The sequence below is a fragment of the Echinops telfairi genome, unplaced genomic scaffold, assembly GCF_000313985.2.
Source record: "Echinops telfairi isolate 266 unplaced genomic scaffold, ASM31398v2 ScPeMD7_7475;HRSCAF=8513, whole genome shotgun sequence".
In the NCBI taxonomy this organism is placed as follows: Eukaryota; Metazoa; Chordata; class Mammalia; order Afrosoricida; family Tenrecidae; genus Echinops; species Echinops telfairi.
In genome coordinates this window covers 8,051,693-8,065,092 of record NW_022111379.1, presented here as the reverse complement: position 1 = coordinate 8,065,092, position 13,400 = coordinate 8,051,693, and the positions used below count along the sequence as shown (strand labels likewise).

At 44.5% G+C, this 13,400-nt stretch overlaps 2 pseudogenes; one reads left to right on the top strand and one right to left on the bottom strand.

The window, feature by feature from the left end:
• The window catches only part of LOC101655587, a 38,093-nt pseudogene extending 27,071 nt beyond the window's left edge, over nt 1-11,022 (bottom strand).
• Nucleotides 11,023-11,365: 343 nt separating this feature from the next.
• LOC101658388 lies at nt 11,366-12,017 on the top strand (annotated as a pseudogene).
• Nucleotides 12,018-13,400: the final 1,383 nt, after the last annotated feature.

Here is a 13,400-nt window from a genome sequence, read left to right as displayed (position 1 = left end):
GAGAACTGGAAAGGTGAGGCTCACTGAGCCACGTATCCCTCCGCCCTTCAATTAATCTCACATGTGTTTGATGGCCAGGTTGGCACAATAAACTAACTATATCATTACCCGTCAAGTGCCCTCCATGCCAGGCCCTTCTTGAGGTCACCCCCTGCAGGGAAGAGCCGCATCCAACAGGGGCTACCTGCAGGGAGTCGAACACCTTCTGCCAATCGCAAGCTGTGGAACTTAGTCCTGTGAGTCGCCCTCTCTCGTCAAGTTCTCCCAGGCCTGTTTGTCCGGGGACATGCCCCTTCCAGGGCCTGTCTTGCTCTGTATAAAAGAAGGCTGTGTATCTGTTTCTCATTGAAGGCTGGCATTCGACCCAAAGCAAGGAGATATTCATCACCAGGCATGGATGGCCCCTCTGAGCTGCGTAAACTCCACACCACCTCTGGTTTCACTGCTCAGGGCCTCCATTTATAGCGGCGCTGCCAGAAAGGAAAACCTTTCATCAGAGGCGGAGCGGGGCCTCCGGGCTGCAGTGTTTGGGCCACAGAACCAAGGCAGAACATGTTATTTTAGGGTGGTTCCAAGACTGAGCCGTGAGTCCAGCAGCAAACTCAATTACGCTCACCCTTTCGCTTTTTCAGGATAAGAAATAACATTTTTTTTCTTTTTTCGCCATCATTTATCCTGTTGATATTTTATTTAGTGAGTTGGTTTGGTCAGGAGAGGTAATTTGAGTTAAATTCATGCCTTGGATCTTGAGTTATGGGCAGAGGAAAAATAAAGTTACTGTTTCCAGAAGGAAATTGCGTGCAAACACATATATACACACAGATGTAAACGTGCAGACAGAGAGAAGGATAACAAGTCAAATAGAAACATGTAGCTAGTCATGCGGGAGGGAAATACAGTCTGCAAGCTGATGGAGAATGTTATTCAAAATAATAGAAAGAGCAGCCATGGAAATCTACATTTTTAAGCATTTTCCCCACAGGATAAAACCAAAGTCGCACAGAGAGCTGGTATGTGCGGAGCACGTCAGAAACACATGCCTTTTCTCAACAGATGTGCCAGGCCCTGTGCTTTTATGGCAAATGAGCCCCACTGTTGCAGCCCTCCTGCAAGCACAGAGTAGAACCACCCCCCCCCCAGGGGGGACTTTTCACCAATGCGGACTGTCACCTCTTCCTCCCTTACAGCAGGTCAGCTGCTCTTTTGAATCACTAGCCCTTTGGTTCGATGCTGAGGGCCTTACCCACTGCACCACCAGTTCCTTTTGAGAGGGGGAAAATCTGGACCCAAAGTAGCTTGGCTTACATCCTGGGGACTGGGTAAACAAATGCACTGGTTATTACACGAGAGGTTGGAAGGAGGAGGAAGATGAATTGGGGAGAAGCTTATGACCAGACATTGTCTTAACGGCCAAAGAGAGGTAGACCAAGGGGAGCCAACGAAGTATCATCGACCTTTGAGAAAAGTTAAAATACTAAAAACAAACATTTGTGGAAGGAAGGAAAGGAAGAAGGGAGGGAGGGAGGAAGATGGAAAGAAGAGTCAGCCCTTAAGGTAGTAGAAATGAGTAGTGCATCTGGTGACATGGGCTGCTGGGCATGCGACTTCCTAAGGCATTAAAGGCCGGGCCACCTGCTCACCCACGGCATGGCTTTTCTGAAAGATCCCTTGCAGATCCATGAGTCCAGGAACCATCTCTAACAACTCACACACGTGTGATTTCCAACCATCAGAAGCAGCAGCAAAACCTGAGCTTGGAAGCATTCTGGGTGGCGGAATCTTTGTCACAAACAAAAGTCAGAGCCGAGCATGCCCTGAGCACACAAGGGGAAAAATAGCTCTCCACAGGAAAACTGCGCACAGTCAGTTCGGGCACGGCCGGGGTTTTCAGAACTCATGGCCTACAACTAAGGAGTGCTTTAAGCTTGAGTCTGTAGACAACTTCATCTCATCTAACAATGTCTCCTGTGGAAGGACACTGCATGATGTTGGAAGATTTTGTGTCTTGATACCAACCAATCCCATCTCTTCTGTGTTTTCTGCTCACAGTGAGTTGGCAGATGATGGATGTGTATTCCTTTCCTGTGGCTGCTCTAACAAATCACCACAAACCCGAGGGCTTAAAACAAAAGAAATGTATTTTCTCAGTGTTGGAAGCCAGAGTCTGACATCACGGTGTGGCCAGGACCACACTCCCTTTGGAAACTTGAGGGCAGAATCTGTTCCTTGCCTCTTCTAGCTTGGGTGGCTGCCAGCATTCCTTGGCTTCTGGCCACAGCACTCCAATCGCTGCCTCTGTCTCCACATCATTTTCTTCTGTCTGTCTGTTGCATTGAGGCCCCAACAAGATAATTCAGGTTAATCTTCTCCTTTCAAGATCTTTAACTTAATTGTACCAGCAAACATCTTTTTCCAATTAAACATGCACAGATTCTGGGAATTAGGACAAAGATATATCTTTGGGCATAGGGTGGGGGGAAAGGGGAGCCCACGACAGATGCCATCATAGAATTGTCCATGACACTGGTCAGTTTTTCAAAGTGTCTGACCGTGAGGACATCTAATAGAGTAGGTTGTTACTGTTTGCTGCCTTTGAGTGGATTCTGACACCATGTGTTAGAGAGTAGAATTGCCTGGAATCTTTAAGAAAGCAGGCTCCAGGCCTGTCTTCTGTGGTTGAGTGGGTTAGAACCTACAGCCTTTTCCATTAACAACTGATCTCAAACCACGTACACCACCAGGATTGGACTGCTCAGAACATCAGGACATGGACGGTCATTTAAAGTGCATCTTGCCTTTTGTCTCAGACATCTTTCGCAACTTTTCTAACCCAGTATCCACAGAACCACCTCAGCCATATTGAAATCCATTCACTAAGAAGCCATTTCAACTGTGTCTGCCAAAACCTTCTTGCTGCCCCTCCCACTGCGCCCCACCCCACCCCATCCCACCCTACCCTACGCTGTTGTGTGTTTTCAGAATGCCTAAAATGTCTGAGGCTTTGTTATTTTCAAGAATAGGTGTGCAGTGGGGAGCAAGAGGGGACACTTCATGCTGCATTAGGCAGAGTGCGCTAAAGAGAAGCTGATAGGAGAATTAATTACCGTTTAACAATAATAATGAAAAGCCAAACAAGAGATTGAAATAAAATAGCCAAGGGAACAAATGGGTTTCCCAGAAGAATGGTGTCTATTCACCGTGGAAAATTTATATGTAGCAGCAAGGCTGGGAATGGGAACACAGACTCAAAGGCCTGAGGAGCCGCCACCAAGCGCGGGCTGCTTTGCACGGAATCGTCTCATTAGCAGGCTGGAGGTATAAATAAATCCTCCCAGTGTCTTTGTCGTCTGACAAGACGGAAAGCAGAGTGCATCTTGACGGGGCAGGGGGTGGGGGTTCTGGGGAGCGGGGAGGGTGACCCTGGCAGCCCCTGGAACCCAGGGAGGCCCGGCAAGGAGTGGGCCGGTGGGAAAAGAACAGGTCGTCAAGAAGGTGTCTGCTTCCTTTCATGGCACTGAGGCAACATCTGTGCACTGCTCGGAGGGCCACGGAGGGGCTGGGGTTCCCAGGGTGGGGAGGCTTTGTTTGCAGGCCAAATGGCTGCATCCTAGTGAACCCCGCTTCCCCTGACCAGGGTCTCTACTGAGAGCCACAGTCTTGTTCAGGGTGCGCTCAACCCCCGACTCCTAAACCACAGAGGCCTTGATAGGAATTGTTGACAAGAAGTAAAACATATACTCTGTTGCCACAAAGTGGTATTGTTGAGTAAGTGCTGGATTTTGAACTGCAAGGTCAGTTGTTCAAAACCACCATCCTCAGGAAAAAGAGGAGGCTATCTGTTCCTGTAAAGATTTATTAATAGATTCCCAAATTTATTTGACCTACTCCCGCCTTTTCTGGAAAAAAATGATGCATTTGAATGATGGTTGACTATCAAAAATATTGCCAGAAGAACAAACAAATCTGTCTTGGAAAAGGTACAGCCAGAAGGCTCCTTTAGAAACGAGGATAACTAGACTTTGTCTCGCATGCTTTGGACGTGCTATCAAGAGAGACCAGTCCCTGGAAAAGAACACCATGCTTAGCAGATGGTCAGCAAAAAAAGAGGGTGATCCTTAACAAGATGGGTTAGCACAATGCGTATGACAATGGGCTCAGGCGCAACAACTGCTGTGAGATTGGACCCACAGACCGGGTTCATTCTGTGGTGCCGTCACTGGGAGTGGGGGGCACCTCAAGGACACTTCACAACAGCGACAACCACCTGAAAGAATGGCATGATAAGAGGACAAACAATGAGAAAGGAGATGATTGAGAAATGACAGCCTTGCAAAGAAAAGGGAGGGGAAGGTGCTCCGCTCACCAGATTGGTTGCTGCAGTTGAGTGGCTCTTTGGGAAAAAGAGATTACGTCCATACGTCACAGGCTAACTTAAAGGTAGAAAACATTGAACTGTAAATTAATAATAATCACAACAGTTAAAGAAAAGAGGAGTGACAGAACTTAGGAGAAACTTAGAAGCAAATCTTTAAATGTATAAATGAAGACTGACTGACATATAAGGGAGGTGGTCTAGTTCTCTACTGCTGCCTAACACATTTTTCCCAAACTTAAGGAAGTGCATGAACAACTGTATCTTTCTCACAGATTCCGGGCCTTACCTAGATGACTCAAATGGCTGAGGACTGAAACATCTGAGATTGGAAGTTCCACTTCCAGGATGATCCCTTCAATGACATGGATGACACCTGAGTTGGAATGACTGAAGGGAGGACCACCTAGGACTGGCGTGCCAATAGGTGGCCTGTCAGGGTCATTTTCTCAGAGAGGTCAAACTGGATACAGGACAGCCCAGGTTTCCAAGAGTGAAGAAGCATCTCAGACAATAAGACAAAGCCAACGTGCCCTTTTGTGACCCAGTCTTGGAAGCCACGCGGCATGGCTCCCACGGAACTCCATTAGTCAAAGCACAGAAGCATAGACCTTATCTTTTGATGAGAGGTATGTCAACGAATCTATGGTCATCTTTCAGCTGTATAAAGGCTGAAAAACTATTCATGAAATGTATCCATCTTAAGTGTGCTGTTTGAGGAGTTTTGGAAATCATATGCAGGGTTTGGGTTACCACCATCAGTCAAGCTATGGAACAGTTCCCTCTCCTTAAGGTGTTTGCTCAGGCCTCGATGTGACCATACCATTTTGGGTGTTTTTGTAACTGTTTATTGTGATTAGGGGAAGGTTGACAGAGCAGACTATCGTTTTTTTATGTCCAACAACCCACACACATTTCGTTTCATTTCATTCACGGCAGTTCCTCCAGTGTAGCACCGCTTGTCCTCTATGTTTCCTGTTTCCATCCTTCATTTGCCTGGTCTTTGGGTAAATGATGCCCCCTTAAAATCCCAAAGGATTGATTATTCTAAGTGTGTGTACTTCACTAACGTTATTGTTCCCCTTGTAGACTGTCTGTTGTTTGGTTGAAAATTGAACCAGAGGGTGAGTTCCTTTCCAGACCCCCAACAGGATTAAGGGCCAAAATCTTGTGGGCTCCACTAGTCTCTATCTGACCTGCAAACCTGGTCCCTTGTAGGATTTTGAGTTCTCATCCACATTTTTCTCTCATTCTATCCAGGACCTTCTAATGTGGTCCCTTTCTGGGAGGTGATAGTGGTAGCTGGACACTATCTAGCTCCTCTGGACTCGGGCACATGGAGACAAATGTTTTCATGGTCCACTAGCCCGCTGGAGTATTGCCATGTGTTTGTCTGTCTTCATCACACTTCTTTCCTCAAGACAGGAAAGATAGATAATTACCCTTCCGATGGGCCTCTGACCAGTAGTTCAGGCACTACTCCCCAAGATAGGATGGAGAAGATTATCTTTTGTGGATGATGTCACGCCAATTGACCTTACTGACCCTTGAAACTATGGTCTTCATCCCTGGAGAAACTTTAAAAAACACGAGCTAACATATACAGGCATTCTGCATTGGCCACACATAATGGTTCAGAGGCTCAAGCAGCAAACACGAAAGTGGTGCTTATTTTGTAGTTGTGGCCATCAAGTATGTCAAGAACACATGCTTACACTGTATTTATCTTGAAAATAACTTATCCACTTGAATATTCACTTCTGCCCAAACCACAGCTTCCCAGGAATACAAAGGACACAGAATATACTTACAAGCCTCATCACACAGAATAGAAGCGCAAAGAGACAAAGGGTTCACAAAACGTCACCTCCAGCGCACACTACCTCATACAAGTACTTCTCACCGCAGCACTATGGTGTTAACTTGCTTCCTTCCACTTCACACAGGTAAGCAAATCCCTGTCCTGGTGCTAGCACCTTACCCCTGGCGCAAAAGCACATCTATGAGCCTTTGAGGGGGTAGATGTAACAGGTACTTGCTACTAAATATTTAAAAATTAGCTAACCCACTGTTGTGTCAAGTAGCTCAAAGTATGATTTGAAAAGGAAAAAGTTCAAATTCAATTTACGAAACAGGTATAACATGAATCCCCAAATCTGAGACATATAGGACCAAAGAAGAACATGGCATGTCAACATCATTTATGAATATTGTGGCAAAATTTTAAATCAAACAACACCCACCCACTCATCAATATATCTGGACTTCAAAGACCAAGTCATTTTATAAAATTTGGTGTTATGTAAAAATGGAGGATGACTACATCAGATCAAACTCTCTAACCACTGAGAATCATGACCAGCCAAAGTGACACATAACCATAACCATCACAGGCAGCATTACTCTTGCTTAACACCTCAGCATTCATTACTGTGAGATGTATGTTACTAATGCACAAAACAGCTAACAGATTTTTCACTATGATTGTAAATGTAAGTACCAAGTAGCGAGTGTGTTAGGCTGGAGTGACACTCATATATGGATAAGAAAGAGCTCCATATCAAGAAGGCATCCCAGCCCAGGCCAACTTAAGTCTATGGGTCTGAGGCTAGCCGGAGCGCTCTTCAGACCCATGTAGCTGCAGGCTAATGATGCAGAAGGATGAAGTGGGATGCAGGAAGATCGCAGACAGGTGAGTGCAAAGTCGTGTGGACAGAGGCACTGACAGCTGTCGGGGTCGCTTGGCCACATGGGACTGCCACTGGAGGCAGGCAGAGTCTCAGCCAGAGGAAGGTGAAAGGACAGAGAGGGGAGTCCCTAGCTTCTCCCTTATAAGAAGGTTGCACCTCCATAGAGGTATCACCAGGCTGTGACCTAATTGACAGGTTGGGCCACTCCTACACCTTCCTACAAATTGAAGTCAACGTAAAATCATCCAACTACCCCAACAAGACAGTCAAGGGTGAAGAATGTAAGTGAACAAACTGACAAAATAATCCATGGAAAAACTACTACAGATAGTAAGAACATTTTCTAAAATATCAAATCATAAAATCAGCAGAAAAATATCTATGGTCTTCATAAATTCAAACCAAGCATATTAGATGATATATAATGGAAGATAATACTCCATCTATGGCCCCAAAAGAAAAGAAAAAATCTCAGTATAGATAAAGGTTATTGGAGATACAGTGCGGGAATTGCACCCCATCTGACCCCACCACATCAAGGCAAAACACTAAGGGCATGCAACAGAACAGCAAGGGGAGCAGAGCAAGGAAGTCCCCAGGGAATGCCAAAAATAGACTTTGGGGCCAGGGCGTGGCACCCCATGAAACTCAACTGGAAAACACTCCTAAAGATCAATAAACAGACCTTGAACTATTTCTAGGCTCTTCTTTCTTTCTTTTTTATTATCGGTTTGTTGTTGTTTTGTCTTCTTTTGTTGCTTTGTTTCTTTCTGTCTTGTTTTTTGTGCATATTATTATCTCTGCAGGTCCATCTAGATAAGATAGGCAGCATAAACAATCTGGGGGAGAAATCAACGGAACTGAAGTTTCTGGTAGGACATGGAAAAGGGGGATGCAGGGGAAAGGAAGTGGGTGTTAACAAACCCAGGAACAAGGGAACAACAAGTGATCCAAAATTGATGGCAAGGAGGGTGTAGGAGGCCTAGTAGGGCTTGATCAAGGGTAGTGTAAGCGAGAGGAATTACTGAAACCTAAATGAAGGCTGAATATGATAGTGGGACAAGAGGAAAATAAAAGGAAATAGAGGAAAGAACTAGGAGGCAAAGGGCATTTATAGAGGTGTAAATACAGGTGTGCACATATGTAAATATATTTATATATGATGATGGAGAAATAGATCTATGTACATATATTTATAGGTTTAGTATTAAAGTAGGAGGTGGACAATGGACCTCTACTTAAGTCCTCCCTCATTGCAAGAACACTTTGTTCTATTGATTTGGCAAGAGTGTAAGCATTGACAGAATGCAAACGGAGATGCTTCAGCAAACAAATGCAGCATTGACAGCACTCACTTATCTGTGGCAAGAAATTTGGAAGAATTTAACCATGCAATATCCAAAATATTGGAGGAAAAGAATGAAAACTTCTGAAAGACACAAAAGTATACCTGAAACAAAGTGAAACATACATTATGTTCTTGTATTTAAAAAAATACTAAGATATCAATCCACTTGCAATAGCACTAGATTCTCTTCTGGAGCTAGACACGCTCTTTAGAAAACCAAATCAGCAAGAAAGTTGGGGAAACTCAACCAAAAAAAAAAAAGACACACTGAGAAAGTACCAACCCTAGCAAATACTACAACAAAACAAACGTTGTCGACACACGGTTAAGAGGATAACAGTGGAACAGAATTGAAATACAGGGGAAACCGCGTGTGCGAATGAAACTTTAATGTATAAAAAGGCACATCTCAAATTAGTGACAAAAAGATGAAAGGTTTCCTAGGTTATACTAGAATAGTGGGGTAGGTAGATTTAAAAAGCAACATCAGTGTCATTTGTCACATTGTACACTGGAATGTTTTCCAAATGGATTAGAGGTTTAAATATCAATGAAAAGTCCTGTGATAGAAGACAAAATAGGAGCTAGATTGGGGGGGGACTGTATCTTGTTTTGCTGATTGGATAAAGACCTTACAGAGTTATAAAACAGAATGAACAGTTATAAAACGGAATTAACTTGGGGAAAACAATTCCTTGAAAGTCAAAAGTTCAATGAAACGAAGACACCCGACAGCATGCCCAGTGGGCTAACCGGACAGAAAGACTTCTCCCAAAACAAACGGAACCACAGTCATTGCCGCTCAGTTGGCTCCCACTCATGGCGATTCTGAGAGACCGAGTAAAACCCCCACAGAACTTTCAGAGCTGTCATCATTACAGAAGCAAATTGCCACATCTTTCTTCCACAGGTTTGAACTGACAACCTTGTCGTTAGCAGCCAAGCACTTACCCACCAGCCACTAGGGCTCCTTGAATTTTTCCAAGTGATTTTAAAATACACTACTGATTTGACGAATGTAGTCTTAGTAGGATATAATTGGAATCCTGGTAGCATAGCGATTTTTCATTGGGCTAGGATCCTCAAGTCACAGTTCGAAACCACCAGCCACTCTGGGACAGAAAGATGAGCTTTCTACTCCAGTCCGTAGAGTTACAGTCTAGGAAATTCTCTGGGCTGCCCTTCCCTTCCCTGTAGGGTTGCTATGAATCTGCATTGACTCGCTGGCAGTGAGTTTGCTTTTGTTCGTGTTTGTGGATCTAATTAAGGACTAAACAGAACAAGAACTTTTTAAAAAATAAATTGCTTTTAAGAATCATATTTTCAACAGGTTATGGACACATAATCCACATATCATACAATTAAATAGTTCAATTATATGAATAAAATGTGTGCCATCATCACATCACCACGATCAATTTAAAACATTTTCTTCTTTTTATATTCATTGTTTTTAGCTCCCTATTTCCCTACCCCCTTCTGTGCCATTCCCCCAAGAAACCATGAATCCAATTAGTCTCCCTAGACTCACTTCTCCTGGATTTCACTTACAGAAAAATCTACAAGAAGACTAGCAACAATAACAAAGTCAGACAGAAAAACCTAGTTCAAAAGAAAAACAGAAAACTATTAAAATTTAGGATTAACTTAAAATGGGTCAAAACGGACATCAGTGATAAGGCATTAAATTTTAATCTAACCGCATCTGCAATCATCCACCTTCCAATGCACTCAGCATGATAGCAAGGCAATTCACATCCCTGGTCTAAGGAAGCATGATTTTTTTCTCTTTTTTTATCATATTTTTATTGGCAGTGATAGTGTCACCCTGAATGGCTGTCTGAAATCACTTGGTATGGCTCTTTTAGCCATAGTCTGTTAATAAATCCTACCACACATGCAAATAGGGTGCATGGGACCCTAATGAGAGGACCGGTCCATTTTTGCCATCCCCTTAGGTGCAAAAGGAGGCCTCTCAGTAGCAGGAACAGGTGATGTCAATGACCACCAAGAAAGGAGACCCTTAAGAACTTCTTTCACCCAAGAGGGGTTTTGAAGAAGAGGAGCAGAGAGGAGGAGCAGAGGAGGAGCAGAGGAGGACCGAGAGCTGAGCTCACCAGAGTGGTGGGCTTCCCATCTGCGGAAGAAGCGAAGTTGAGTGCATTCAGGTAGAAGGCTGGGTTGCAGAGTAGGGCCCCCTTTGGGTATTTATTGGTTATCAAGAAGCTTTGTAGCATTTGCCTGAGCAGGACATAGGCTAAGGGGCTGAGGACCAGAGAATGGCCTGTCTGTGAGCATGACCCAAGAGGCACTCCTGGAGACACTCCTGACTGGGGAACTACTGAGTCCGACTTGTAACCCGTTAATTTCCCCCAATCAGCCCCCAGAGTCCTGAGCATTGTTTGTGAGTTCTATGTGGCCACTGCAGTGGAGTATCAGACCCGACAGAGAAGTAGAATACCTTGGGAGGCATGATAGGTATCTGAATAAGGTAAGAAAGGTTGGAGGGTGAAGACATATCTGATCTCAACCTTGCAGAAATTGGCCTTGGGGTAATGTGAAATTGGATTCTCCATCCCGTTGTATAGCTGGAGGCGGTCAGACATGACCATCGTGCCCTTCTTGAACCTTGAGGTTGCTATTGTGCATTGAGGGAAAATCAAATGAGTAATTAGGCTAGCGCTATCAAGAAATGACATTTTCTGAATGACTGAAAGAGAACCCCATGCAAGATTAATAAGGTTAAGTAAAAATTCTGTAGACGGGAATTCGGATTGTAATTGGCAGTATAGAGTCATAATACATTTGTTATATACCCAATCTACAGAAAGTACCTGAAGCCATAATAAACCCAGTTGCAATAAGCACCTCCAGTCCCACATGTGGGCTCTAAATACCATTTCCCTCTAAAAGAGAACAGGGAGCTCTTTTCCGGTTGCTGCAGTGCTAGGAACCATGAGTAGCAAAGTCTCTCACAACACCCTCTACGAGGCAATGCGGGAAGTTCTGCACGGGAAGCAGCGCAAACGCCGGAAGTTTTTGGAGACGGTGGAGCTGCAGATCAGCCTGAAGAACTATGACCCTCAGAAGGACAAATGCTTCTCGGGTACCGTCAGGCTTAAGTCCACCCTGCGCCCCAAGTTCTCCGTGTGTGTCCTTGGGGACCAGCAGCGCTGCGATGAAGCGAAGGCCGTGGATACCCCTCACATGGACATCGAGGCGCTCCAGAAGCTCAACGAGAATAAGAAGCTGGTCAAAAAGCTGGCCAAGAGGTATGATGCCTTCTTGGCCTCAGAGTCCCTGATCAAGCAGATTCCTCCAATTCTGGGCCCGGGCCTGAATCAGGCCGGCAAATTCCCTTCCCTGCTGCCCCACAATGAGAACCTGGTGGCCAAGGTTGACGAGGTGAAGTCCACCATCAAGTTCCAGATGAAGAAGGTGCTGTGTCTGGCCGTGGCAGTGGCCACGTGAAGATGACAGAGGATGAACTCGTGTACAACATCCTCTTGTCTGTCAACTCTTTGGTTTCACTGCTGAAGAAGATTGGCAGAATGTCCATGCTTTGTACATGAAGAGCACCACGGGCAAACCCCAGCGCCTGTACTAAGCCACGGTTCAATAAACTTTATTGTTCCTGTTAAAAAAAAAAGCACGAGAGAGAGAGAGAGAGAGAGAGAGAGAGAGAGAGAGAGCAGGGCTTCATGAAGGCTCCAGGTATGAAGCAGGTATGTATAGGACGAGCCTGGAATGTTTTGTCAAACGCATAGAAAGCCGAGAGGCTGCCCAAACCAATGGGAGTGATGTCAAAAAGACTTAAGAACCTACTTGAAGAGGCTCTTACTATCTAAGACGGGCAAACATTGTCATAGAGTATGTCCTTCAGAACCGATTCCGAGACAAGTTCTTGAATACAAATATGCTCGCTGATAGGATGCATCCGAATCACTTCTGAGTTACAAAAAGAGCAGACCAGACAGACGCACACAGGAACAGAGAAGATGGGTGCCCTGTGAGGATCATGTACCAACCCAGAAGCCAAAGATTGCCCGAGACTACCTGAAAGAAAGAGACCCACACAGCCAAACCCTCATTTGGACTTTTAGCCTGCAGAACTGTGAGATAATACACTTCTGTTCTTTAAGATCACCCATGTATGGTGTTTCTGTTAGACGCATTAACTAAGAAATCCTTTATGAAATAGTCTTGCAAAAATGAAACAAGCACAAAATTAAATCTGATTCTGCTCAAGCTTCTACTAATCACTATTTGTAGGGAAACAGGGGAGACAGAATACCATTAAACAACACAAACATTCACATTGACATTTTTCATGGAGTATTGTCCAATAGAAATATAAAGCAAACCACACATGTAACTAATTCTACATTTTCTAGAAACACATTAAAAATGATGAAAAAGCAACAGGTACCCTCAATGCAAGAATACTTTGTACTATTACACTGGCATTTCATGATGCTCACCTTCCCAACACAATCGCTGAAGACAAAGCAGGTGCATAAGCAAATGTGGTGAAGAAAGCTGATGGTGCCCGACTAACAAAAGATATACCATGTGGCGTCTTAAAGGTTTGAAGGTAAACAAGAGGCTATCTAGCTCAGAAGCAACAAAGCCCACATGGAAGGAGCACACCAACCTGTGTGATCACAAGGTGCCGAAGGAATCAGTTATCAGGCATCAAAGAACAAAAAATCATGTCATTGTGAATGAGGTGGAGTGCGGAGTGTATACCCAAAGCCCATCTGTAAGCAATTGGACATCCCCTTACTTAAGGGTTGCAGGGAGGAGACAAGCCAGTCAGGGTGCAGTGTAGCAACGATGAAACATACAACTTTCCTCTAGTTCCTAAGTGCTTCCTCACCCCGCCCCCCCACTATCATGATCCCAATTCTACCTTACAAATCTGGCTAGACCAGAGGATGTACACAATCCATACATACATCAATTGTGTAAAACACATTTGTACATTCAT